The sequence below is a fragment of the Mugil cephalus genome, chromosome 20 (assembly GCF_022458985.1).
Source record: "Mugil cephalus isolate CIBA_MC_2020 chromosome 20, CIBA_Mcephalus_1.1, whole genome shotgun sequence".
Lineage (NCBI taxonomy): Eukaryota > Metazoa > Chordata > Actinopteri > Mugiliformes > Mugilidae > Mugil > Mugil cephalus.
Window position 1 is genome coordinate 14484775 of NC_061789.1, and position 26129 is coordinate 14510903.

Below are 26129 nucleotides of genomic sequence, written 5' to 3' on the forward strand. Positions count from 1 at the left end.
CTTTCCTTTGGAATGTGGGAGTCAAAGAGAATAAACGGTGTTATAAGATCTGGCAATAAAAACCTAGATACATTGGTATCAGCTTTGGAAATGGAGCCACTCATAACAGCATCTGAGACCTTAGCCGCTGTTTGGGGAATTTAATAAAATACTAAAAATCCTGCTTTAAATCTGTTATTTTGTGGCCACAATACAGTTAATACCACGGTGCTTTGAGGGTGATCGGGAAGGCCAGTGCGGTCTTGTTAGCTGCAAAAACAAAGTTCAGTTTAGCCGACCAGACACATGCGCACCTACGCTCTCGGCGGCATGAATGTATAAGCCCGACTGTGTGCGTTAGCTCCTGATACCGATATTTTGAATGCACACTCAGATTAATGCCCGCAGTGTCTAAAATAAAGGATAAAAGTTGGCTCTGCATGAATCCTAATGAGCTGAACTCCCAAGATGAACTCCAGAATTTTTAATTGACAGCACAGCTTGTTGCCTGCACAGACACACAGACATCAAATAAATTGGCCCCTGCGTCCGTTGAGCTTTGAGTGTTACGCAAGAGATTCAAGGTACATCCTTAAAATAGTTTATTCTTCCAATAAAAAGTTGTAGATTAGTGCTTGTTTGTATGTGGCACAGTGGTACATGGGGACCCAGAGGAGTGAAGGATATTATCTGAATAGGAGAGGGACTGTGAACCACCATAAGTCACAGTGAGACATGCACTTATGGTTAATTAATGCGGAGTTCAAGAACTGCTGGCTTCATCCGTTACAGAGACGGCCAGACGGAAGCTCCTTTAATTGGGGATGAGGGAAATAAAGAAAAAAAAAATACAATTGAGCTGAATAGACGGGTCATGTATTAAGGTCAACATTTTTCATAGAAACCTCCAATCCTCTCTCCCCTACAGCATGATTAACTTTGTCACAGCTTCATTTTCCATTTATGCACGATGAGATAATGAGTTTAGAGGCTATAATTTGTATATTCTTAATTTCCGGTCCAAAACAAGTTATTTTCGTAATTTATTAATGCTGTAAATTGCTCTGGCCAGTGAGGGAGACGCTGACCTGAGGATGGACGAGGTGACTCGGGTAATCAGCGAGCCATTGTGAATTTCTTTTGTTTTCTCTGAGCATTTTCTTTTTAGCGGTGCATTGACGCAGAGCCAGATTCAATCTACATAAATACAGATTAATGCTGACCCCAACACACAAATTCCCTCATCTAGATTGCTCTTGCTTATCTAAACCATTATTAGTGTTAATTGTGTTAATAGAAGCTGTGACAATAATATTGGTTTCCCATAGAGGAAATTTGACATTTGAAATCATACGCTGCAATGTCTTCGTAAAACTAAATCCTTTGTCCTCCCAGGAAGCTGCTTGTTAAATATGTTATGTCTTAGCAACAATATGTCAAACGTTAACTGATATTAGTGGTTTCTGATGGGGAGCACGCTACATCTAATCATGGATGGTTGTTAAACTAAGATTACAAAACCTCTAAGTAAAACTTTGTTTATTAAAACTAGCACTAATCAAATTTGGAGACATTTTGTAGAAAACCATGGGTGGAATTAATACCTTTAACAAAGCTAATTTCCAACACTACTCAAAGCCGTAACTAAAGTAAATGTAATACTGTTGAACCATTTAAGTGCAGATATAGTTCACATTGGGTCTCAAGTCATTCAGAATCACCATAACTGCTGCTAGTTATACAATTTTCCACTGGAAGTGAAGGTCTCTATTTCAGTCAGAATATTCTTTATAAACGGATGCCTGCAGACGACTGCAGTTGTGACCTGTTAGCTGTAAACCAATGGAACGACAGCATGAAGTCTGACTGATAGGCGGATTAGACGTCTGCGTGAAATTGACACAGAAACTATGGCGACGACGCAGACCATACGCAGACGCTGCTCAGCCGCTAGCACTACAGCTGATACGCACCTCCCCACAAATGTAACTACACGCCATGACAATTCACACTGCAAGAGCTGTGATTGGTTCGCTTGGTAGTAGCAGTGTAGCCTTAGAATTTCCATCTGCTTCTCCATATCTGCAATTTCCGAAGTGATTGTTTTGGTTCAATAAAGATCGAACACTTTGAGGGATTGTTAACTGATGAGGTTATGAGATACAAACGTTTGTATGACTCGTCTTTAGCAAAATTTCGCCGAAAGTTTCACTTGCCATTGTTGAATGCGAATCAACAAGTGACGCAGGAAAGTAGAGGTGGTGGTGTTTGGGTGACGTATGTTATGGTGTCTATGTCACGCAGTACTATAATAAAAGAGGGTCAGTTAAAAACCAGTTCAAATTGAAGGTCAGTACTGCTGAAAAATAATATTTTACAAATATTTTTAGTAAGATGTCCCGAACAGAAGCCATTTGAGGACTCTAAAAGGACCCTCATTCCTCATGGTCATGTGCCAAGTATAGAAGCTCTTGATTGCTTCTACTTACTGTAGATGTGCCTTTCTCATCCCATATCCTGACTGACTGTCAGTATTACTGACACAGAGTAAGTGAAGCATGTACACACTGTGGTGATATTTTTACCCTCTTTCAAACTTAACTTTGTTCATATAAAAGAGTCAAAACAAGTGCAATGGCGTGTTTATAAAAAGTCACACTCAAGAAATATTTACATTGACAAAATGACACCAATCAAAATACAAAAACCTCATCTTTCCAGAGACATGGGTCGTAAGATATGAGATATCAAAATGTCTGCTGCGAAACAACTCAGTCATGCATCAGCGCATATCAATAACAGCTTTAATTATGTATGTGTGGTTTATGTATGCATGATAGCACTATTTTTTATATATGTATGTATAGATGTGCATTACTCTACATCCAAATCTGTGAGTTCTCCCCAAATAATGACATACCAGTATCTAGCTGTAAAGAGATGCCCTCGGATGAAAAGCCAGTTCTTTCTACAAAGGTTTAGTTAAAAAAAAAAAATAGATGTTACCCAAAGAACTGGAGCTTAAATAAAAGCGTGAGGCCCCTGCACAGCCCTTGTTTTAACTTGTCATCTCTGATTTACTCTTGCAGATGGAATATTAAGTATGTTCTTTTAAACACGAGGGGGGAAGGAAGGAAAAAAAAAAAAAACAGTAGAGAAAAGGAATTAATCCGCTCAGCTTTATTTTGATAATGTTTTAGAGCTACGCCTGCCCAAATCCATCGGCAGAGCTGTTCTACTTTCTCTTCCACAGACGAGCCAATTCTTAATCCCAATTCATCTAATTGTACCTCAGAGTGCTAATAAATATTGTTATGAATTATTCAGGCTCTGAGTGGGCTGATGACACAGAAACGGGTGCAGTGAGCAGAATTCAAAGCACTTCAGATTGGAAATGGGAAAGTGCACTAAATTCTCCCAGAATTTGAATTAATGAAAGATACATGGAAAATGAATAGTGGAGGGACCTTCTCCACATGATTATTGTACTAATGGGAATGTTAGTGCAACTGTCCAGCAAATACTGCTCTTCATACAGTGCACGCTGATATAAAAGGTAAGTGGCATTAAGCCATTATGCTGTCGATGATAATAAACACCCCTGCATGAATATGCCTATTATACATGAAAGTTTGTGCACTCCACAACTAACTGACATTGTCTGATCCCGGCCTTTTGCCTCGGTGCTTGTGTCGCAGGAAAACGCTTCAATAATCTATTCACGCCGCACCTGCCGGTCCTTTTTATGCCGTTTAAGTGCTGCTTTTAATGCATTCATCTTCTAATTTGCCACCCAGATACTGTATGTTTTCAAATGTCATCCATGTTCTGCACAGCTGGGGGTTTTACAACTCGCTCCATGGCTGCGGGTCCGCAGGGAGCAGCCGGGGATTAGGCTCTGTGGCAGCGCTGCGTCGAGCTTGTCTCGTTGCGGTACTGTTCCACCACTGAGCTCCACTAATGGCCGTGGCTCAGACCAGGCCTCATTAAGGCGAACTGACACCAGGAAACGGGGGCTCGTGGTAGGCGTGATTAGATTAAAAGTTGAGACAAGCCTTTGGTCTGTGTAATTTGCAGGGCTTCGGTGATACACAAATAAACAAAATGCAAAAGCACTTTGGAAACGGCCCCCTTAATTAGCTCATTGAGCCTTGGGTAAGCAATATCTACGCCGTGGCCTTGGGCTCTGGAAGTAGCTGCTGCGTGGAATAAGGAAGGCACGGGGTTGGGGGGGGTGGGGGGGTGCCAGGAGTGCCAGGAGTCGAGGGGAGATGAGGTACAGAAGAACTATTCACTTTATAGTCGTGTTTCTATGAGTGTTATTCTCCGGCAGCAGAGGCAGACTGGAGGTCATTGGAAGCAGCAGCTCAGGTCCAAGCCGCTGATTTGGGGCTGGAATTAAAATGTTCCACAGCTGTTTGGCTGGTCTCTGTACCTTGACTAATGAGTTGTGGAACAGGCTGATATCTCGCCAGTCAGTGACATCCTCACTCCGACCAGTCAACTGTTTCAAAGTGTTTTCTGACTAAAATACCACCTGCCCCACTCAGCTGTTGCTACAAACAGCTGCCTTCCCAACATGTGGACTGCAGAGCACCGCATCCAGACTTTACTTTTTATTTTCATCAGATCACAAGATATTTATTTATTTATTTATTTATTTATTTTTTTTAGGCGTTCTCTTTAGAGGTTGGCTGTTTTCTGTTCACCCACCAGTTTTCAAGCCAAAAAAATAAGAATAAATTTGACAATTTAATTGCGAAACGCTGTGAAAAAAGCGCTGCACCTCCTGCAGACAGTTCGGCTTTCCATGACTTTGACTCATTTAATTAGCTAAATTTACCAACGATCCTTTAAATATAACTTTTAATAAGTAGCCCTGCTTACTAATTATTTTGAGCCTGTTTACACTTTGAGGACAGTAGAAAGGTTCAATAGAGAAGTAATAACAAAAAGGTTTTTATAATTGATTTGCAAAAGCGAAAAAAAAAATAATAAATGAAAATCCAAAAATTGAATCTCTAACTAATCTAAAGTGGATCAGCAGACATGACCTCTTTATTTGTCACATTACTGTATGTATTTAGCGGTTTAGCTCAACAAAATGTACACAAAATGTATTTGCAGGTTTAAATTAGAAGCATTATTTTCTTTTGGAAAGCTAAATCTCCTCAAAATAGATTGAGTTTCTTTTAAAGTTTTTGGCACAAAATTCTAATTGTGGTACTGAGCCAGAAAAAAATCAGGCACAAAAAAAAAAAAACTGTGGCCACCACAACCAGGCAAAATGCCTCAAATAAACACCATCGAACCGGTCGATGCCATGTTATCCCTGGAATTTACGGAGTGAAAGCAAGCACACCGGTAAATTGACAGTCTTTTAATCAAAATAGCTAAAAGGCATGTAGCCGTTACACAGCGAAATACGAAATCAAATTCAAAAATAAATGAAACAAACCACAAGGAAACAGCCTTGAATGTCAGCAGCAGTCTGCAGAAGTCAAATCCATTTAATTGTGTCTGCAGCGACTGGACCCCTGTGTGACGGGCAGCGCTGCTGGTCCTACTAGTTGTTTTTATGTCAGTTTGCTGGTAATTGATGTCAGTGATGCTGGTAGAGCAACTAAAACAAGCAATAAAGTGTCTGCAGTTTAAGCTGCTCTTTTTTTTTTTTTCTTTTTTCCCGCAGCCTCTGTACTTATTTTACACCTTTGATAAAGTATAGTAATATATGTTCCTTCCTTTGGGAGCACCATCAGTAAACATTATTATAGAAGCTGCACGATAACTAATCTGATTGATGGATCATGCATGAGTAATGGTGACACATAAGTGATGGATAGTGTTAATATCATCTTTGAAAACATTCCTTCCTTCTAAAAAAGACAGCTACACTTATTTCCCGTCCAGCAGTTAACTTCCATTTATCATTGCATTTGTCAAAACGGGCGCCCTAGATGTATTTTTGCCTCTTTTCTCACTCTCGCCGGTCGATAAAGTTTCCCCGTGTGGTGATTTGCAGCCGATAGGTAATCAGATTAAAGCGACTTTCCAAACCTTTAATATTCAGGCTTTGAAATTGTCATTTCAGGCCAGCTGTCAAGGAGAAGGGAAGAGAAGGCAGGAGGTTCGAGCGGCTCTTCCGAGGTGTTTGTGTGCGCGTGTTGTCATAGCTGCGGCGCTGCAGTGTGTCAGGTGATGGAGAAAGTTGGTGCATACTTAATAGGGCATGCGGCGCTTCTGTTTTCTTATCAAATGGCCTGGGTGGAGTGTACTTCACACAGACGTTCACTGCCAATATCTCACGCAAAAAAAAATAAATAAAGCGGTGTCGACAAACAACAGTAAATTGAGTAAAAAATACAATTTAATCATTCATTCAAGTCTTTCAAAATACAAACATTGATTTGAGCTTTTGAATAATACAACGTTTAGTAGCTACTCTTCATTATAACTGGCGATGTTAAATGTACAAGGAAATGTGTGAGGTTTGGTAATTTATTTTATTGCTCATTAATATTAATGCGCACGTATGTAATCGTCCCGAAAAATTACTGTTTAATTTAACAGTGACATCGCAAGCGGCGGAGAAAGTTGGTGCATTGTTAATAAGACATGTGCTGCTTCTGTTTTCTCATCAAATGGCCAGTGATTTTTTCTTTTTTTTTATTTTAGGTTAGAAACAAGCATCCAGCTGGTTGTTATTCAACAACAACATAATGTGCCGTGAAAGCTATTTCTGCTGTCAGAAAACCCTACCTGACCCCATCTTTTAATACATTATGTAAATTATAACCTGCCATGTTGCGGTAATTTTGAAGAGCTCTGAAAATCCAACTTCTAGTAAAAAAAAAACAAAAAGGCTGGTGCATTTACACGGATGTTAATATTCGGCTAATAAAGAAAAGTTTTCAGTCAGATTGAGAGCGCTGGTGTAAAACAGTAAAAATATTAGCTCCTAATGACCTTGTTGGTACCTGATCCTGTTGCTTCTCTCTGGTTGGAACAAATGTTTCTGTGCATGTTTGCCCGACATGGGGTAAGCGTCAGGCGACGTGAGGAGTTTGGGGGAACCATGAAAAAACATGACAACAACCAGTTGTTCAAACAAGGATTTGGAGAGATGGAGAAAAAAAAGACACAGACATGGCTCCATCGTGGTCACTTTCTTCTTTTGAATAAATTCAGTGATGTCATGGGCCGAAAAAAAATCTTCTTGTTAGTCCCCGACATTTTTCGGACAGTTTCAGACAATTGTCCATGCAAACATAGCCACTGCTAACTTTAAATTGTGCCGAGCATGTTATTCTTACATGCTTTTTCTTAGTTGTTTCCCTGATCGCACAGTAACAACATGACTGCAGTCCTTATTAAATGTCATGAGACACTTTTTGTGATGGAGTGTATTTCCCCATTGAAACTGGCAGAGCTTCAAAAACCTTTTACTAAAATGTGGTATTAGCACAGATGATTCAAAAATAAAGACGCACCTGAACGTGACGTGTTCTTCCCGTCTTGCTTGTTTGTTACACGGCCGCCTCTGTTAAGACGGCATTTGATCCTGACGCTTTTGTTCATGTTCGTAGTCTATTGAAACTTGAGTTTCATTTCGATCTCTTGCTGAAACTCGAGTATCGCATCCACTGACACTGGCGGTAACACTCTCGAAATGGTATCGAGCATATCACAAGTCTGAAGACGCAGTGGTTTCATTCTCAGTGTAACTCAAGAGTGTGTGAGAAACAAACCTTCTAGGCAGAACATGACAACTCAGGCCATTCTCTGTTCCTTTTGGATTCCTGGCTTCTGTCTTGTCACCCACAGTGCTAAATCAAGGGGCCGAGTTGGCCTCACTTCTTTTGTACGCGAGTGTGTGTGTGTTTGTGGTGGTGGAGATGCTGTGAAGTCCCTCACTCCCATGTCTGCAAGTCCAAAGGCCGCGTCTGCTTCACGGTTCCCTCCACAACCCTCCACTCCCAAAACGTCCACACTGCCCACCAGACAAATCCCGGAGAATGAGCAAACAAACCTCAAAGTAACGTTATACAACACATGGCGTGTTAGCACAGGGGCGCTCTGTTTACAGTAGACTTACACACACACATGTATATATTCTCATAGAGCGTATGAGCGCACACACACACCACCGCACACTCATCTCAGGAAGTACAGAGTAGGAGGACAGGCCCGGTATCTCATCTCCTTCCCTCTTCCTGTCACTGTGCGGTGGCGTGGTGGATTCAGGCCTTATGTTTGGCACAAAGGCCTCCCACATGCCCGGAGGCCATCTCCTACGGGCCGGTTTTACCCAGCAGGTTCCCTCCCACCCGGATCCTGGACTGAATCATTAACTCTTACCGAGGCTTTTCCGCGCTGACAGTCATTGACAGAGATAAACCTGGCTAATGGAGAACACGGAGGTCACTGTCATGTTTTTGTCAGCATTTTGCACCGTATGTTACCGAGGCTGGAATTCTTCTGCCAGAAAGTGGCCGCGCTTCTTTTTCTGATAAAGCCCCCCTTTCCAAAGTTTGCAATACTTTCTCAAAAAATCTCTTTCCACCTGCAAAATCATCCACTCTCAAAAAGGGCATTTCCTAAAGTCAGAGCTGCTCTACGGACAAATATAACACCAGTAGTTTAGGCATATTTTAATGGGCAGAGTCTAATTCCAGCATTTGTCCTGAGTATACTTTACTACTAAACTGCTAAAGACATAAAACTGCTTCATTACGTCGCCTTTTCTCTTTCTTCTCTTTCATCCAGGCTCAAGAGTATTTTTTTAATAGCTTCTGTCTCTGATTTCTTTTTTCCCTCATCTAATGGGATTTTTTCTCAGTCTGGCTCTGACCTCTGAACTATTCATCCACACCTTTGCTTTTTTTTTTTTTTTCTTCAGTAATTGAAGTAGGTCCGGTGTTGCACTGACAGGCCGTTCTCACAGCAGGCATGGTAGGACACTCACATTTGTTATTCGTATTAAGATATATTCAAAAATGGCTCCTAACTGAGAACCTCTCCCCCATGAAAAAAAAAAAAAAAAAAAACATCCAACAGGAACACGGAGCCAAAACTAAATGGCAATAATTAGGTTGATTATTTCCTCCTTCTGTCTCCTTCAAGAAATACTGTTGATGAGCCAAACTTTGCCCAGGAGACATTCATTTAATTGCAGATGACCTTCAAAGAAACGCTTGTGGCGTGCCAAGATTAGCATAGTTAGAGGACAAGGGGTTTCTGGCGTGTGAGTCAGGGTTGAGGGTTGATTCAAGGATAAGAGGTTAACACCGCTATTGTACAATGTGTCATTAACAGAGAAAAAGTCTTCCACAATTCATTTGCATGTATTTCTTGCTAAAAAAAAAAAAAAAAAAAGAGCTTGATTGGGTTTTTTTGACCAAAAACGTCCCGCTACGTGTTCGTCTGATCGGCATCTCTAGATTCCCGGCAGCACCAGCTTTTTGGGCACGTGTTGGAGGCCGGGCGCCTCCTGGATGTCATAATGAGTCCGGACAGAATCAATAAACATCAGCGGGATGATTGATGACGACCCAGAGCTGCACGCGCTGTCCCTTTTGTGATCCACTTATAGTTAGACACGCATTAGCATGTCTTCTTTAACGAAGGAGCGAAAACAAGGCACGGTTCTCGGGGGAGTGTTGTGTTTTTTTTTTTTTTTTTTTGTTTTGTTTTTGCGCGTGATTGGGCGCGGCGTCGTCGTCCTAGTAGCCCATTCCAGTCACCATCAACTAACTGCTGTACTCTGGGGCCTCCAGACCTGACTTAATCAGACCAGCTATACATAAATAGCAGGGCGGCCATATGGTTCCGCCATGACGGCTAGTTCCTCATTACGTTGGGTTTTTTTAGCTGCTATCTTCAAACTACCTCTTCTAGCAGGATTTGATATAAATAATAAACAGCTGCATTAGAAATATAGCGGTGAGCTCTACTGCATGTTATGTTCATATGTGCTCCATACGTGGTGCAACAGCCTCGGGCAGTGCGGGATTAACCATATGCACTGGCCGCTAGGTCGGTGCGGAGCTGAATTCAGAACGTGTAATTTAGTCATACCGACACTCCGGTTGTCGGGCAGGTTGGTGGGGGAAAGATTGTATCGGCGGCGCTGCTGGCTGTGGAGTCAGAGGGAGGGAAATCTATAAATGTTTGCAGTATATTGTGTCAGAAGAAGTGTAATTGTAGCCCATTAAATCAGCGGGGTGTCCGGTGGGCCAGCTCTGATGAAACACAGCTCCGCCGCCGCCTCCAACATCCACAGCAGGGTCAGCAGGCTGGGGACCACCAAGATGATTTAAGGCCCGAGTCACTGGTTAATAGTTAATGAGAGTGAGTCGTTCAGAGGCTCTGGATGGTTTCCAAGCTCCGGCCGGCTCGGGGGCAGCAGCCCTCGCAGCCTTGAATTGAGAGGCAACAGAGAGGTCTAATCATTTTGTTAAATAAAAGTTCCCCGCTCTCCATCCTCCTGCAGATGCCCCTGCATCACAATAAGGCCGAAAATAAACAGCGTGCATACACCTACACGCTCCCGTGATTGCATCCCTTCCTCATCTCCTGCCCTGTCCCAGAACCAGATTTACAGCTGTTCCCGTCACCTCTGCAACATGTTTCCTCTGAATTTTTGTCCTGTTGTTCATCATTTTTCCATTTTTCAGGCCTGCCCGCGTCAGGCCATAATTCAGGATACCTTGTCATTCAGCCACTTCCCGGGGAAAAAATAAAGAGGCTGTTTTTGAGGGGGTGGGGATAAAAACCGGAGGCTTTCGCAAACGCTGACAAGGGTATGTCTGCTGTGCCCCTTCATCCATAACTACAGCTGGGAGGAGTGATAAGTCAAGAGAGAATCAAGGGCACATTAGTCTGCAGAGAGGGGGAAAAAAAAACAGGCCTACAGTAGGAAGCCATTATTACCACAGGTGTTTTGCTAATGCATAAAGTGGCTATTATCGGAGCGCGGCTGCCACACTTCTCCCTTTGGTTCCGAGGTGTTTATTGGTTTATTAGGATCCACGCCGACTTCACTGTACCAATTTAATGCAACGGAATTGAAATAGAGCAAGATATTAGTGTTGTCGGCAGGAGCAGAGAGAACTGTGTCACGAGGGCCGTTGTTGTTTCATTACGAGAGAGGATTCAAACCGTTCTGTGCCCTGCAGAGGCCACGCTGAATTATAACTGGGCAAATTCACACTTGCCAGCGAGCGGCGACTGTGCGGATGCGGGGCCTTCCTTTACGTCGGCCTTCGTCTGCGCACACAGCATCACGCAGACATGTTTTGTGTGCCTGCACCTCGCTGGCTGTGAGAAAAGGCAGAGATTGGGTGAGAGCTGTAGAGAGACTCTCCAGGGTTTAGAGAGAATGCTCATTAAGGCCTCCTATAGCACAGCCAGCTCATTCCTCACAGTCCCAGCGGCCGGCTCTACTACGCTCTGCTTCCTCACCACATCCTCTCCCCTCTCTTTATCTGCTCTCCTCTATTTCTGTCTCCTTCTCTTTCTGTCTCCTTCCCCATCTGTGTCTCGCCGCTTCCTTTCGCTCGCTCTTCCACCTGCCATTTGGAAGCTCGAATAGCATATGTTTTAACTTTAAGTAGGCGCTTCGCATGCGTGTTGAACACTTTAGCAAATTAGAAATTTAGCAAATACTTCCTGGTTTAAATTAAACTTCAAACGCAGTCTGCTGCTGTTCTTACTCGCCGTTTGCATTCTTTTGCTTAATTGGGCTTTAGATATCATTTAGAGGGCAGTTGCAGATGCAGATAAAAACAAATAGCAGCTGGATGCAAATGAAAATTTCAAGCTTTTTTAAATGTAAAACTTTCTCATCAGTTTTTGCAGCCCCCCGTTTTTTTTTTTCTTCTTCAGTGTCTTTTTTTGAGCGGTGAAGTTGGAGATGTTGAACAGGTGGAGCTGTCACTGCTGAGCCTTGCTCCGAGTCTTTGGAGCCTCGCTGCTCACAGGAGCAGTTTTATATTTAACTCGCCCGTTTTGGATCTTCACTCTTCACCCAGTCGAACAATTAGGAGTAGAAGGCGCTTCTTTGTTTCTGCCTCATTTTCTGGTTTAAAGTTAATGAGGTTGCTGCATTATTGGAGGCGTATCTTATGGAGCAGCTTTACGGGATAACACTTTATAAATAAATCCCAGAAGAGACCAGAACCAACAATTAGTTTGACCTGCTATCTGATACTCATTATGCTTTCAGACTATATATAGAGCTCCTTTCCAGAAAGTATTGAAATACGCAAAGCAGCCAAACTTGCACTTATCATATTACTTCATTATAAACATGGAATTATTCTGAATCATCAAAACAGGTAGTGCAGGTTTTACGCTCACAACAGCACTCTCTGCGTTTCATTTTACTGCTTAACACTGTGCTGCGCCGCCTCCTGCTTAAGCGCGCCGGCAGACTGGGCGCGCGCGGGTGTGTTTTCGCGCTCGTGTGTTAAGATGAGCGTTCGCCACGTTATCTGTCACGCAGACAGGCAGCCCACTGTCGGCTTGATTACCGCTGGCCAGCCAAACGCTTGACCCTCGAGCGGTCGAGGCCCCGGCGGTGGCGGCGCTGGGAGCATTATCCACCTCCACCCCTGCCTGCGTATAATGGCCGCGCCGCGTGATCGATGGCCTGTGTACCTGTGGAGCCCGGCAGCCACAAAAACCACACACACACACACTTACATAGCCTTCATAAAGGCCTGGAAACACACAGCGCTCCTCAGGAAACACCTCCAAGTCACACCCTGACACATGGATCCATTATACAGACTTGACTAGATGTATGGTGTATTCATCATCTTGTCCACATTCGCTGCGGTCTGGCTGCTGAATTGCCTGAATGTTCACCTAACGGCTGCTTTATGCTTTTTTATTAACAATAGCTTTCACATAAACCATGTTGTGTACAGATTATTAAAAGAAGGTGTCCTGCAGGACTCAAAGCCAAAGCAGTCCTCACACAGGACTGACTGGTCCAAATAAACTGCAGATGCACTCCCACTCCCAGATACTATTTGCTTGTATAACTGCCTCTTTATGTAATTCTTGAAATATTCAGGGCTGCTTTCACAGTCAGTCTGCACTAACAGTAAACAACAATCTCCTCTTATTAAACTTTTCTGATCTATTGCATGGCTTTGACACCGTATTAGAAGGATGCTGAATTACCGTTTGCTTATCTAAACGCCGCTTTATGCTTTCCCCTTTGCCTTTGAAAAATATAATACAGATGTTATATATTACATCATAAACGCCAAGTAGCCTGAGGTTTTTTATCTTACAGTTACTTAACTCGTTTCTTAGGCTTTAGTCGAAACATTCGCAGAGGCTTTCACGTATGCACAGATTGTAACAAACGTATTTTTTATTTATTTTTTTTCTTCTTCCTGTCTTTTCAAGCATCCTTCTTGGACTGCAGAACAACACACTGTGCCTGCGTTTATGAAAACAGCAAAGGAATAAAAGTGGGTAGTTTAACACATTTAAATGTCTTCAGCGGGGCTGCGTGCATTTTCTTTAACTTGTTAGGCCCTCATTTGTATTCCTCTTCACATGAAAGCCGTTCTAGAGATGGGGCTTCGGTTTGATCAAACCTGCATAAGTAGCATAGGAGTCCTGAAAAGCTCTGTGAACGGTGCAAGGTATAGGTTTATATATATATATATATATATGTGTGTGTGTGTGTATGTGTGCGTGTGCGTGTGTGTGTATCTCCCATGTGTACCTGTGTTCCATCTGTGCCATCTTGTTCCTGTCCATCTCCTCCATAAACAAAATCCTTCCCGTTTGATCTTTTCAAAACTCCCCGTTTGTCCTTTGGAGAGCCAAGGTTACCATGTCCATCGCTCCCTCCCGCCGCAGCAGAGATCTGTCAACAAACTTCTGAAGACTTTCTCACTTGGCAACTTAAAGAGGAGCGGGGATGTCCCAGGAGGTAATCAAGCTCCTTCTCCTGCAACCGGTATCTTTAAACAGAATAGATAAAGGGGGAGCGGGTCATGCAGGAGAGCTCAGGTACTCTGCAGGAAAAAGTTCAGCGTATTGATGTGCGGCAAAGGGCTAGTGCTTCACAGAGAGAGGAATCCGTCAGACCCCAGGCTTGATACCTGCGCAGGTAGCCCAAAGGGAGCTAGGTTAGTGCCCAGAGAAATTGACTCGCTGAAGAAAAAAAAAAAAAAAAAAAAAAGATTACTCCCTCTTTCTGTCCTTTTTTTTTCCACTCCTTCATACCCACACAAACCTTCCTTCACTCCTCTCAAGTTTTGTGGAGAAAAAAAAAGAACACTTGGATAAATGGCTGTCTTCTTCACTGGAGACTAATGATCCGCTGGCGTCTCTCAGTCTTGGCCCTGAAAGTGGAGAAGAGCTTTGATGATGGAGGATTGCGTCTGACAGATAAAAGCTGGACCCCCCCCTCCTCAGCATCACTACGACGCACACGCACGCACACTCACACACACACACACACAAACGCACGCACCCCTCAGATGCTCCCCATCTCTCATACTACTTAGTTATGTGCTCCACTGTTATTGCTATGGCAACCCATTGTTATTTTATTTCATCTTTGCCATGAAAGTTCAAGCTGAAGGCAGAAGAACGCGGCAAAAATCGAGGTTGCTTCTCACTCTGTGTCTCTTAGTCTAGCCTCCCAGTCTGCCTTTGTCTCCATTCAGCTCTTTTCTGCGACAATTGCACTGCTATGGCACTGAACGGCATCAACAGCATCATTTCTATCGGTCCCCAGGCTTTGTTCTGTTCGTCCCCCCGTTCAGATCTTAGGATAAACACATTTTCCCCAACATATATTCCTTGCATCAGACATCAAGTGACACAATTATACAGTGAAAGGTCACAGTATCGAGCGTTATATGTATAAAACTCTCTCCAAAGCTCTCGCTGATCTTGGTATTCTCCGCACCGACTTTCCACCTTTCCCTGCACTTGACTTTGTCTCTAATAAAACTGTTGCCGCTTTCAAGCTAGCTTCGTGGCGAATTCATCTGTATTATTTAGTAAATTGCCGCTCGGAGCTGTTAAATGGTAGAAAGAGCTTGAACTTGAAAATGCGTCTGTTTTCAAGCCCCTTTCCTTCCCTCTCCCACTCCTCACTTTTTCATCCAAGCACAATTTGATTTGACGTGATTTGATTTGAGCCCTGCCACTTTCAGTTTGAATAAGGTAACCAAGAGTTATTTGCTAGGAGAGACAAGGGCCTCGCCGGACGGACGGTTTGATGAATTTCCACGCTGCTTAAAAATTCTAACTTTGCTTTATTCAAATGTAACACATGACTACAAAGACCCCGTGTTTGATGAGGTGTATGAGATGTAAATGTCGAACGGAGCCTCTCCACTTATCTGCCCCGCCGAGGAGGGTGCCCGGCATCGTAATCATCTGATCTGAATGGATTCAAAGTGTGCTCCTTGATGTGAATGAGTGCTGCTCCATTGCTTTGACGGGGGAGCCGTACAGTAACATCCCCCCCAGGGGGCTCTGTGGATCAGATCAGATGGAGCAGCCAGGGAAAAATGTGCTGCAGCTTCTCAGGAATCTGAGATGTAGAGCACAGTTCTTTTCCTGAACGGCCATCTTTTATTTTTTTTTCTCAAGGAAGGACACTTCAAATCACAAACTAATTTACTTACCAGATTTGAACAAAATCTCTGTTAAAAAACAGCAGAAAAAAAAAATCTCTTACAAAAAACCAGTGTTTTAAATTTTTATTCAGCTCTATCAAGTGTAAATTAATCAGTTCCAATTACTCCACTATTGTAATAAGCCACCCCACATGAGTGTGTCAGCTAAATGTCTAACATGTAAATGTATGTAAACATGAGACTTCCCATGTGAATCTTCGCGTCTCCCCGTCGATACCATCAGCGTTTCTAGTCGGGAACCGTATCAGCTCCTCTCATTCGGTCTGCAAATAGCCCCGATGCTCAGGATCTCGCTGCAGTTACTCCACGGCACCGCTCGTGAACGAGATCACCGGGAATTTGCTCGAATCTTGTTAAGCTGATTGAGAAAAGCAAGGAAAATTAAAAGTATCAGAGCCTCGATATGAACTATTAAACAGCAGATGTTTAACAACACAGCAGATGTTTTTCTATCGCCAGCGGTGAGAGGATACATTCAGAAGCTCCCCGCCTGTGCGGAAGCTAATGTGCGAGCTCCTGGATAAGTGCGCGTCTGCCTCTGAATGGCCGTGCGTCTTTCTGGGGGCACGCGCAGCTCAAAGACTTGTGCGTGTGCGACCGAGAGAATGTGTGTGCTGTTTCTCGCCGCGCATTTGCGTGTGCGCTCCAAACCGAGCTGCTCGCTGCCTGCCTGTCTCTTCTCCCCCCCCCCCCCGTCCTCCCCAGAGGGTCATTCAGCCCCTCTCTCAGCCTCTAATCCCGTCTGTCCGGGGGAGATAGAGGGGAGCGGACGGCCGCTGCACACCCGGGGCACCGCAAACACAATCACCAGCCTTTCACAGACACTTAACGGGGCTTTGCGCTTGTTCAACAAGGCAAAACGCGGCAGGAGGGATCAATTTAATACAAGGCCTGCCTCAAATGGAAAGAGGGTAAATAAATAAGCAATGACAGCGAGGACTGTTGCACAATTTGTGTAGTGGCTGTCCACTTGCTCTCGGTCTCTCCTCCGCTGTAGCATCTATAGGATTCCATTTCCTCCCTCTGTTGCGTGAGGGGATGAGCTGAGGAAGAGCAGCCCTGGCCCCTCTCTCATCAGGCTGTGTTATTTTAATAAATCACTTCTGCCATTGCTTGGTACATTAATTCCCCGAGCCCAGAGGGCTGTGTTGCCACTAGCAGCGATCTGCATGAGGCGCTAAATGATGTGGGGGATCCCCCGGTGAGAGAACAGAGGCTCCGAGAATCTTCCCTCTACCTCAGCCTTGTCGGTTGGGCTTTCACCCTGGGTTAGCCCGGCTCTCGGCAGACATCATAATCAGAAAAGAGTCGAGACCTCATCACGCCGCACATACCAATGAGACGCACATATAGCCGAGAGGGAAGTCACCTGACACCTCACTTTGCAGACACTAGCCCTCGTGTGGCTTCATTAAGCTTCCGCACTCTGGGGCTTCATCGTACGATGCATGTATATGTGTAGGTGTGTTTTGTGTGCTCCTCCTTTAGTTTCAGAGCTGTGTATATTCTCTAGGGGAGTTGTTCTTTTTTTTGCCCATGTAATCTAAAGACAATAATTGCCACGGTGGTTTAACCCGCATCATCGATAACCTCTAGGCTTGCAGAACGTTCCACTTGTCAAATAAAATCCCATCAAATTTTTGTGTACCTAGACGATCACAACCTTCAGGATGAGCCGCGTGTCTGCAGGTGGCGGCGTGAATAAACACTTGGTACATGTGGCTGTTTTACATGGCTGCTCGATTGAATTCAACGCAGTGTGACTGCACATAGGCAGGTGAGACAAGTAGCAGCCAGCGAAGTGGTAACACTCGCACCAGTAGTGTTGATGGGAATGAATGTATTTCTCCGCTGGGGGTTACCAGACACCACCATTCCCCCTTCAACATCTTGACGTATATCATTCTCCCGCGCGCGACTCTCCCCTTTCTTTATACATTATAACTCCTTACACAGAGGTGAGGTTGCCATTGGTATGCACAGGCAACGCCGGCAGATTCACCACCCAGAATACCGCTGGGAGATTATACCCTTCCTGCTCCACGCAGCGGGGATTCGGCCACCGTAAATAGAGCGCTTGGGAGTGTGCTGTGCCCGGAATGACAGAGCACTGCAGCGTCTGAACACGCCAGCCAGACACCGAGCACAAACTCAAGGACTGCCGCAAATATAGTAATCTCTCATGCTTTTCCGTCGTAGTTTTTCCTTTTTCCTGCAGAGACTCAGAAATCGACACTCTGGAAATCCATCGGGGTGATTGTCGTTGTGTAGTGTGCGACCGTGGAGGCGCGCGAGACATGAGCTACAAACAAAATCTGTTGGACTTCAAAAAAGAGATATCACATGACGCGGGATGAAAGGAAATGACTTTGGGACAGACGCGTTCACACAGGAACCCTGTCGTCTCCATGTGTCCTGCTTTAAAGCTTCTCAGTCGAGACAAGAATTCAGATGGAATCATCATTTTTAAGAAAACGTCGGCTCCATTTATTTGCCTTTTGCTCAAAGATTAAATTAGATTACTAATAAATAATTCATTGTATGTTTATATCGAATCTTCTAAGGGATAGAGCTCAAGTTGTAGCTGCGGTTCGGCATGCAGATCATATCGTAAATGAAAAGCAGGAGTTCGTCTGAAGGGCTTATGCAGAAACAGAGACAAAAACTGAATGACAGCTAGGGAGGTAATTTGAACATGTATAATGACTTGCTGTTGCTATGGTGTGCAATGACACACAGTGGAAACACCGACACAGCGCAGTGCAATGCTAGATGAGAAGTACTTAGGCGTATTTTAACAACAAGCTCAGCTACCTATTGCATTATGAATGGGTAATTAATGCAAGTGTATACACAAACTTTCTTTTTTTAAAAAAAAAAAAAATGAAGGTATTACAGGTTTAATTAAAGCATTTCATGGTAATTTTCCATTTTCATCAGCGAGCTCTACCAGTTTCTTATTTTGCACAACTTTCCATTTCTCTTAGGTGTGACCCATTAAAGCTGCATCTGTGCATTTGACTTAATATGGGCACGGAGGGCTGTCTTAATTAATAAGCAGGCATCAACCAAACTAATCTGCCTGTGTTGTGAAGTCTGTCCTTTCCATTAAGTGGGACTCACATTATCTCCTAATCAAATTAGTCACTTAATTGTGGCCCTCCCTTGATGGATCCCATGAAAAAAGGAGCGCCGTGTTTGCTGGAGGGGGATGTGTGGAGATGGAACACGGCTGTTTCATTACGATATGAATTTTTTAATAACCAAAGCGTTCACTGTCATCTTCTTGCTTTGAACCTTGGCAAAGGGTGAAGTCGAATTTGACATTTTATCCACTCTCACAGTTGAGTGTCTAGCTGCTGTGTTGGGGCTAAGTACCTAGCCCAAGGCCACTACCCAATTGCCCAACAGGGGATTGACCCCTGTCATCCGCTGATCACTAGTCTACTCTCTTAATCACTCCGCCACGTCGTCTGCTGCGCTACCTGATCTTAGTCAATACATTAGCTCCTTTATCCCTGATAGAACTGCTATTCTCAGGCTCATGATTAAGGAGGGAAATCTTATGTGAACAAAGACTCCGCTCGGCCCATCCTCCGCCGCCGAGATTATCTCCCGGGAGCTCACATTTTAAGGAGGCTACCCCTGCGGGCGAGGCAGTGAGGTTGCGGTGACCGGCGTCCACGAGGGGGAACTCCCAGGTCCTGATGAATGGCGGCATGTGTGGTCGTTTGTCCTGCTGATTGAGTTTTATCCCCTGCCCTTTCACAGCAGCCAGACAATAAAGAGAGCCACATCCAAGCGTGACAGGTTAACCTAACAGTAATAGAATACTCTTAATAGTCTGGCCTGGGCCAAAGTCGGCGGCGGCGGGGCCGGCCAAATAGCCGGACTCGCGTGGTGGCGAGAGTGCGGGAGGGCGCAGCGCTGGCTCTCGGTGTTTGTTGTCAGACGGGAGCAAGGACAAAGAGGGCAGCTTGATGGCTTAATGGGTGGTTTGATGGCTTCATAGGGTGAAATTGAAGTTGGTGAGGGCAACCGAACAGGCGAAATGGGCAGAGGGGGTGGTATACTAAACGGAAATTAGTCATATATGAGCATGACGTCAACCAGCTGTATCGCTTAAATATTTTATAGAAATCCTTGAGCTTTAGCAAGCTGGCGATTGTCTCTCTGTGCCTCTGCTTTGTATGGGGAATGATTTATAGTGGATGCTGTGATACTGCGGTGATGCCTATACAGAAGGTAGAAAATAAACACAATCTAAGGGAGCAAACTGTCAGAAGCGATTTAGATGATGTTGTCATGACGTTGACGTGAACGTGCCTGTTTTCTGGCAGATAATCCTCACAAAGAGAATCCTCCGGGCTACATGCACCCGCGCAGGCAACGCTTCTGTCTGTGTTTGTTTCTGTTGCACCTCCGCTCGCCGTTTGTCATGTCTGACTCGGGCTTTAATTAGGCCTGCGAATTGAAGCGGTAGCAGCAGGGCTGGGAGCCCTCTGTCCGCAGCTCAGCCGTCCTCCACGGAGTCTCCTCGGAGGACCTCTCTGCTCTGTGTGGTTAAGATAATAGAGGCTCGCTCAGAAGATGTTAATTGAGGGGAGATAAAGTGCAGTAGTGGCTGGAGGGATGCAATGCGCGGGGGTGGAGGGGAAGGAGGGAGGGCTACCTGATTAGAGGCCAAGGTGTTTGACTTACAGCTTTTTTGATGGCGCGATAGAAGAAGGAAGACCGAACGCAGAGACAGTTATTGAAGTTCCACCTGAGAAGTTTTTGCACTGTGCCGTGCTAAGCCGTGCCCCCGCCAGCCTCGCAAAACCCGATAAGATCAGGAAGGGTCGTATATTTTACCTCTCGGTATCTCTCGGTGGTTCTGTTGAAACTCTGGGATTCGTGGGGCTTCTCAAGGCTGAGAAAACGAAAAGAGGCAAACTGTACCTGGTCTGAGGACGTCGACGCAAAGACGTAGGCGATCTGACCAAAACAGCTGAAGCGACAGAAGCCACATTAATAGTGGCATATGTCTGGAGCACGGCGAAACTGAAAGAGAGAGAAAACAGACCCTCCACCTGCCCAAGAGAGGATGGAGGGAACGAGAAAGAGGAGCGGAGGACGAAAAAAGCAGAAAACAGTGCCAGCAGCCTCTATAATTGCCTCAATGCCACTGGGATTGCTTTCATTCAATTGAAGCATTCTCTTTCTCTGTATTGGAGGAGGGGGTGGGCGGTGTTGGGGGGTGGGGGGGTGGGGGGGGTGGGGGGGGGGTGGGGGTGGTGTTGTGCCGGGTGGCGTGGGCAGGCGGGAGATCCGAAGGTGCCCTCCCCTCTTTCAGCAACATACAGCAATGAGGGCGATAGCTCCCCTCTAGCGACTGAATCTCTGGCATCAGTGTGAGCAACAGAGAGAGGGAGTGAGTAAGTGAGTAAGTGAGGGATAGTGTGTGTTTGTTTGTGTGTGTGTGCGTGCGTGTGTGTGTGTGTGAGAGAGAGAGAGAGTGCTGTGGTAGAGTGAGGTAGCGATAAGGAGGTAGGTGGACCGCACATCAGACCTGTCAGATGTGATTGTGCGTCCAAGTGCAACCCCGCATGTGAGCGTGTGTGTGTTTTTATATTTCCCAAAGACAGCCTACCTCCCCACCCCCTTCATAACAACACACAGACACACACACACACACACACACAGGCGCGCACACCATCGCTGCCCAAACACACGCACATTGCTCGAGGAATCCTTTATTTCTTTATTTGGGCTCCTGTTGGTGCGTGCATTAGATGCTCCGCTCCCTCCTCCTCCTCCTCCCTCATCTTCTTCTCCTCCTCCTCCTCCTTGTCCTGCTCTTCTCTCCTCCTCCTCTCCCCTCTCGCTTTGCCGCTCTCACAGCCTAGTTTTCTTTTTTTTTTTTTTTTTTCCCTCCTCTTCAATCTTGTGCAGGTTGTATCTGACGGAGGGACCGGTGCCGCGCTCCCATCCCCGCGCTCCTTCAGCAACAACACTGTGAGTATTCTCATGCTAATTCGGCTTCTCCAGCCTCTTCCCCTACGTCGGTTTGTCTATTGCTCCCCTCTTCTTTCTTTTTTTGTATTCTTTGCCTCTTTTGTGTTTCATCCGACGCGCCAAACGCAGCAGCGGCGGCGGCGGCAGCAGCGCGGGAAGGGAGAAAAAGAAGTGTAGACCAAAAGGAATGAGAGAGCGTGCACGGAAATAGAGAGAGGAGAGAAAAGGGGAAGAGGGGAGGGGAAAAAGAGGCAAGGAGGGACAGAAATTGCTGCCGCTGCTGCTGCCGCCACTGCTGAGAGCAACCCGTTCTGCTTTCGGAGGTGTTTCTCTTGGAGGATGGTGGAATTGCCGAAAGGATGTAGGGGGCGGGTCTTGGTTTTTTGTGAGTAGATAGTTGTGCGAGAATGATAGGGGATGTTGTTGACAAGCATAGAGTGGCTCATCAGACAGCTGGAACCAAGGTTTTCCCTGCTGACTAAACTTCTGACTCATTCCTCACTTTCCATATTTACACAGATGAGCCTCTCCTCCTCTGTCCTTCCTCTCTGACATTGCTTTGAATGTATTATTTTGAACGCAGGACTTTTTAGATTCCGCCGCCTCTCCTCGCGGTGGTGTGTCGTCCGTGCGGATGGGAGAGGGGGACTGGATGTTTCTTTCCTCCCCCTGTGTTCATTCGCCTAGATATGCAGAGCATATGCCGTTCACGATGTGCGGATACTGTTGTTTTAATGACTCGTGTAGCAGCTGCACAAATTCGATTTTTTTTTTCCGTGTAACATTTGCACCCACGTGTGTGTGTGTGTGTGAATAATTGTGAGCTGCATACATACATAAAATGTGTTACTACAGAACTGTGTGCGCCTTTAGGGTCGAGTTCGCATGGACACGTGTGTGTGTAGTTGTATGTATATTTGCATGTGTGTGTTTGTGGAGGTCAATATGTCCATTCCTACACACTGCCCTTTGATCAAAGGGCCACATTTCGTCCGCCCACGGCAAGTGTCCGAGCCATATGAAGAGTGGGTGTACTATGTGGTGTAGTGTGTGTGTGTGTGTGTGCATGCGTGTGTGTGTGTGTGAGAGGGCCGAGATGGATAGGCCCTGTGTCCTCACTGCTGCTCCACGGCTAATAGGCAGTGGGGTCAGCAGGGGCGGACATGCATACAGTTGTGTGGACACCACCGGAAGCGTCTCTCAGGCCTTCACCGGGAGTCACGCATAACACAAATCTTTGCAAGAGAAAAAAGCATATTGGGCCAACAAAACGCTCACAACACACTTTGGCAGATTCGTTTGGCAGAGTAAAAAGGATTGATCTGAGCGTGGCAATTAGGCAAATTTCAGAACTAAGCATCTGGCGAGGCGAGAACGCTTCGCCTGGCAGAGGATTACCATTTTAGTTCCATTTTCAGACGACGCAGCCCAGAATGTGTTATTTCACAGCATTCCAGCAGCTCTGCAGCTCGGTGCGAAAACGCTCGCGTGAGGGATCTTTGTGCAGCGTTTCAGTTGTGTATGTTGATTTTCACGACCTGCTAAGTTGAAGTAGTGCTTTGATTAATGATGATTAGGTTTAATACGTGTGTTCGTAGCCGTGGCGGCCGACCTCCCTTATCCCGGCCTTTATGAAAATGAATCTTCGGAGCGAAATGCCTGGGATGATAGCAGCCTGCCGATGAGCTTGCTTTCTAAAGTAGGGTGATATAAATGAGAACCATTCCCCCAATTACGGAAGATTAGGTTACCCTCCACCAATCTGAATCCTTAAATCCCTTCTGTTTTTACAGCTCTGTCTGGCGAATGTAATTCAGCCTAGAGACCTGGGCAGAATAGCAATAAAAGAAGGTAGAAACTTTAGCAGTGAAACCCAGGCAGTAAAAATATCCATTGGGAGAGAACTAAAGCACATGATAATTGACACTGCGCTGTGTTGCAGTTGGCTGTAATTAACTGTGTAACAGAGGTTGTCAGTTAGAAAGAGAGAAAGCCCAGACTATCTTAGTGCATTTAACACACTTGAAAGTGCAACATTTATCGTGTCTTTCCAGCTTTCACTGGGGGTGCCTTTCAGGTTAGCGTGGGCCTCTCAGCTGTATTTATCCCGATCTTTTACTACAGGCCCAGTCAGACATTATACACCGCTTCCTTTATCCTTTGTGCCGCAGTTTGAACACATGAAAAATCAAAAGGAGCCATTGTTTCTCAGGCGAGCGCAAAAAAAAAAAAAAAAAAAAGCTTATTATCTATTTTTAGTGCGCTTTTCCTCATTGTTGCCTGGGCCACGATTCATGCTTACGTCTAGCGGTTGTGTGCCATAAACTATGTTGTGCTTCGCAGGCAGGCGCTGGCTGGTGACAACACTCACCCACACGTTAGTGATCTATGAGCCATATACCACGGACCCCCCGCCGCCTCACAAGCCGCTTTCAAACGCACAGGACCACAGCAGTGTCATTCTCCCTGTGTGATAGCACCCATATGCGCGGAGAGCACCTGTATTAGCGTAATATGCCAACCCTTTATTTCTCATCACTTATCGCAAGCTGCTACATGCTGTACCGAAAAGGAGAGAAAAAGCTCATAAAGATAAAAATCACATTTCACTAGAGGGTGCTTGCGTGACAGTGATATATGCTGTGAGCATCCTGCCACCTCATTGAGATGGGAGTGAGTTCTGGGTGGGTAAATCAATTTGTGCAAAGGCCGTTGGCGCTAGTATTGGTTTCACGATATGATCTTTGTTGTCCATTTTTAGAGGTCAGCACGAGCGCGACGACAAGGGCGAAAGAACCTGACCGCTTTCTCTCTTGTATCTAGGCTGGTAAACGATCTCCCCCAAGAGGACTGCGGTTAAAGTCAGTCTTAATCAAAAAGGTATACGTTATTTTTTTTTCTTCTTAATGTTTAAACGCGATGGATTCTCTATTAAGAATGTACGTTCATCCATTACCACGCGCGTCTTGATAGAGTGTCCAGAGCCAGAGGCGAGCTCCGTCTGTGCATTAATCGCTGTAATTACTCAGAGTGGCTGACAGTGATTCTGGAGGTGCATCTGAGCACATATAACAGTAGAGAACCGGGGGGGTGGGCGGTGGTGGACCAGTCAATAGGTGAACCCGACACTCGCCGATGTTACTGATATCCGGTCAGGAAGAAATGGAAAGGAGCCCTCAAGATGTGTCAGCAGGTCCAGCAACTTCCTCGCATCCATCTCGCGAGTGATGACACTGTGCGTTACGCCGTAAAAAGACATAATCCGAAGAACGTCATGAGGGCTTTTACCGGTGCTGAGCGGCCCTTTGATGAACAAGAAGCGCAAATAGACTAGAAAAACTGGAAAAATCGTGTGTGTGCAGCCTTCAAGGTACACGAAGACGGTGCGCCAAAGTTCTCTTTCATCCGATCCACAGAGGAAGACGTCACCTCACCGGCCGCACTCTTTGACTGACTTGTGATCTCTAGGAAGTGCTGTGCAAAATCACCACAGCAACGACTGCTTAGCAACAAAGATGTTGCCGTCGTAAAAAAAAAAAGCAAAGAAACAAAGAAAAATAACAACAAAAAAAAAAAAGCAGATCTCAGAATTATCACTTGATCTCGTGTGTTGGAATACGAGCTTGACGGATTTGCGGCGGCCGCGCAGGTGCTCGGCGCGAGAGGCGCTCGTGAAGAAAAGGAGGCGAGTGGTCAAATCAAAACTGTCAAGTCAGGGAAATAAAAGCGGAGGAGGGAGAGCTGAACATACTGCGGCTCGGAGGGCTCTGTATTGTCTGTACAAGGGCAGCTGAGTTACTCTTTGTGTTGCGCTTCTGGAATGCGCCTTATAACGCCGTGAATGTGCCAGTTAATGAGAACGGCATTGTTGGTCATAATAAGTGAATGGAGTTTAATAGGTGAACGTCTGCTGCTTCCCCTCTTATCTCGCCGTGACTTTCACTTTCTTGTACTGCCCGCAGCAAGTAATCATGGGAAATATACGACTCGGAGACACCGTTTTTAATTAAGGACAGTTTTTAACATCGTGGACGGAAAAAAGAAAAAAAAAAAGGAGGACATTTAGATATGAAGGTGTGTTCTTGTGCGCGCGTATACTGTACGCCCGTAGAGCCGTTTTCCTTGGGTTTGGTTTTCTCATTAATCACAGCAGAACCATGTCTGATACCGGCGTACAGGAGAGGAAACCAGGCCGCGACGACCGAGTCGAATATTTGAACATCTCAGTGCTGATGTGTGCAAAGCAGAGTGTGTGTCTGCAGGGGAGGCTTTGAAATTTCATCCACTCCATCCCTTTTAACTCGGCGGAAGGGGATGTGTGTGTGTGTGTGTGTGTGCGTGTGTGTGTCTCGCTCCAGTTGGCCAATGGCTGTTAGGAAGCTCCTGAACACCCCCCCGCCGCCACCACTCCTCCAACCATTCACACGCACCGGCCCTCACTATCTCCCCCCACCCCCCCACCCCACAGAC

General features: G+C 45.4%; 1 protein-coding gene across 5 annotated transcripts in view; it reads left to right on the forward strand.

The window, feature by feature from the left end:
* Positions 1–26129, forward strand: part of LOC124997505 (RNA binding protein fox-1 homolog 3-like) — a 344102-nt gene that overhangs the window by 103488 nt on the left and 214485 nt on the right. For all 5 annotated transcript variants that reach the window (XM_047571256.1, XM_047571253.1, XM_047571257.1 and 2 more), the window contains exon 4: positions 21597–21659. The gene's annotated coding sequence lies outside the window, so the exon portion shown is untranslated. The remainder of the gene's footprint in view (positions 1–21596; positions 21660–26129) is intronic.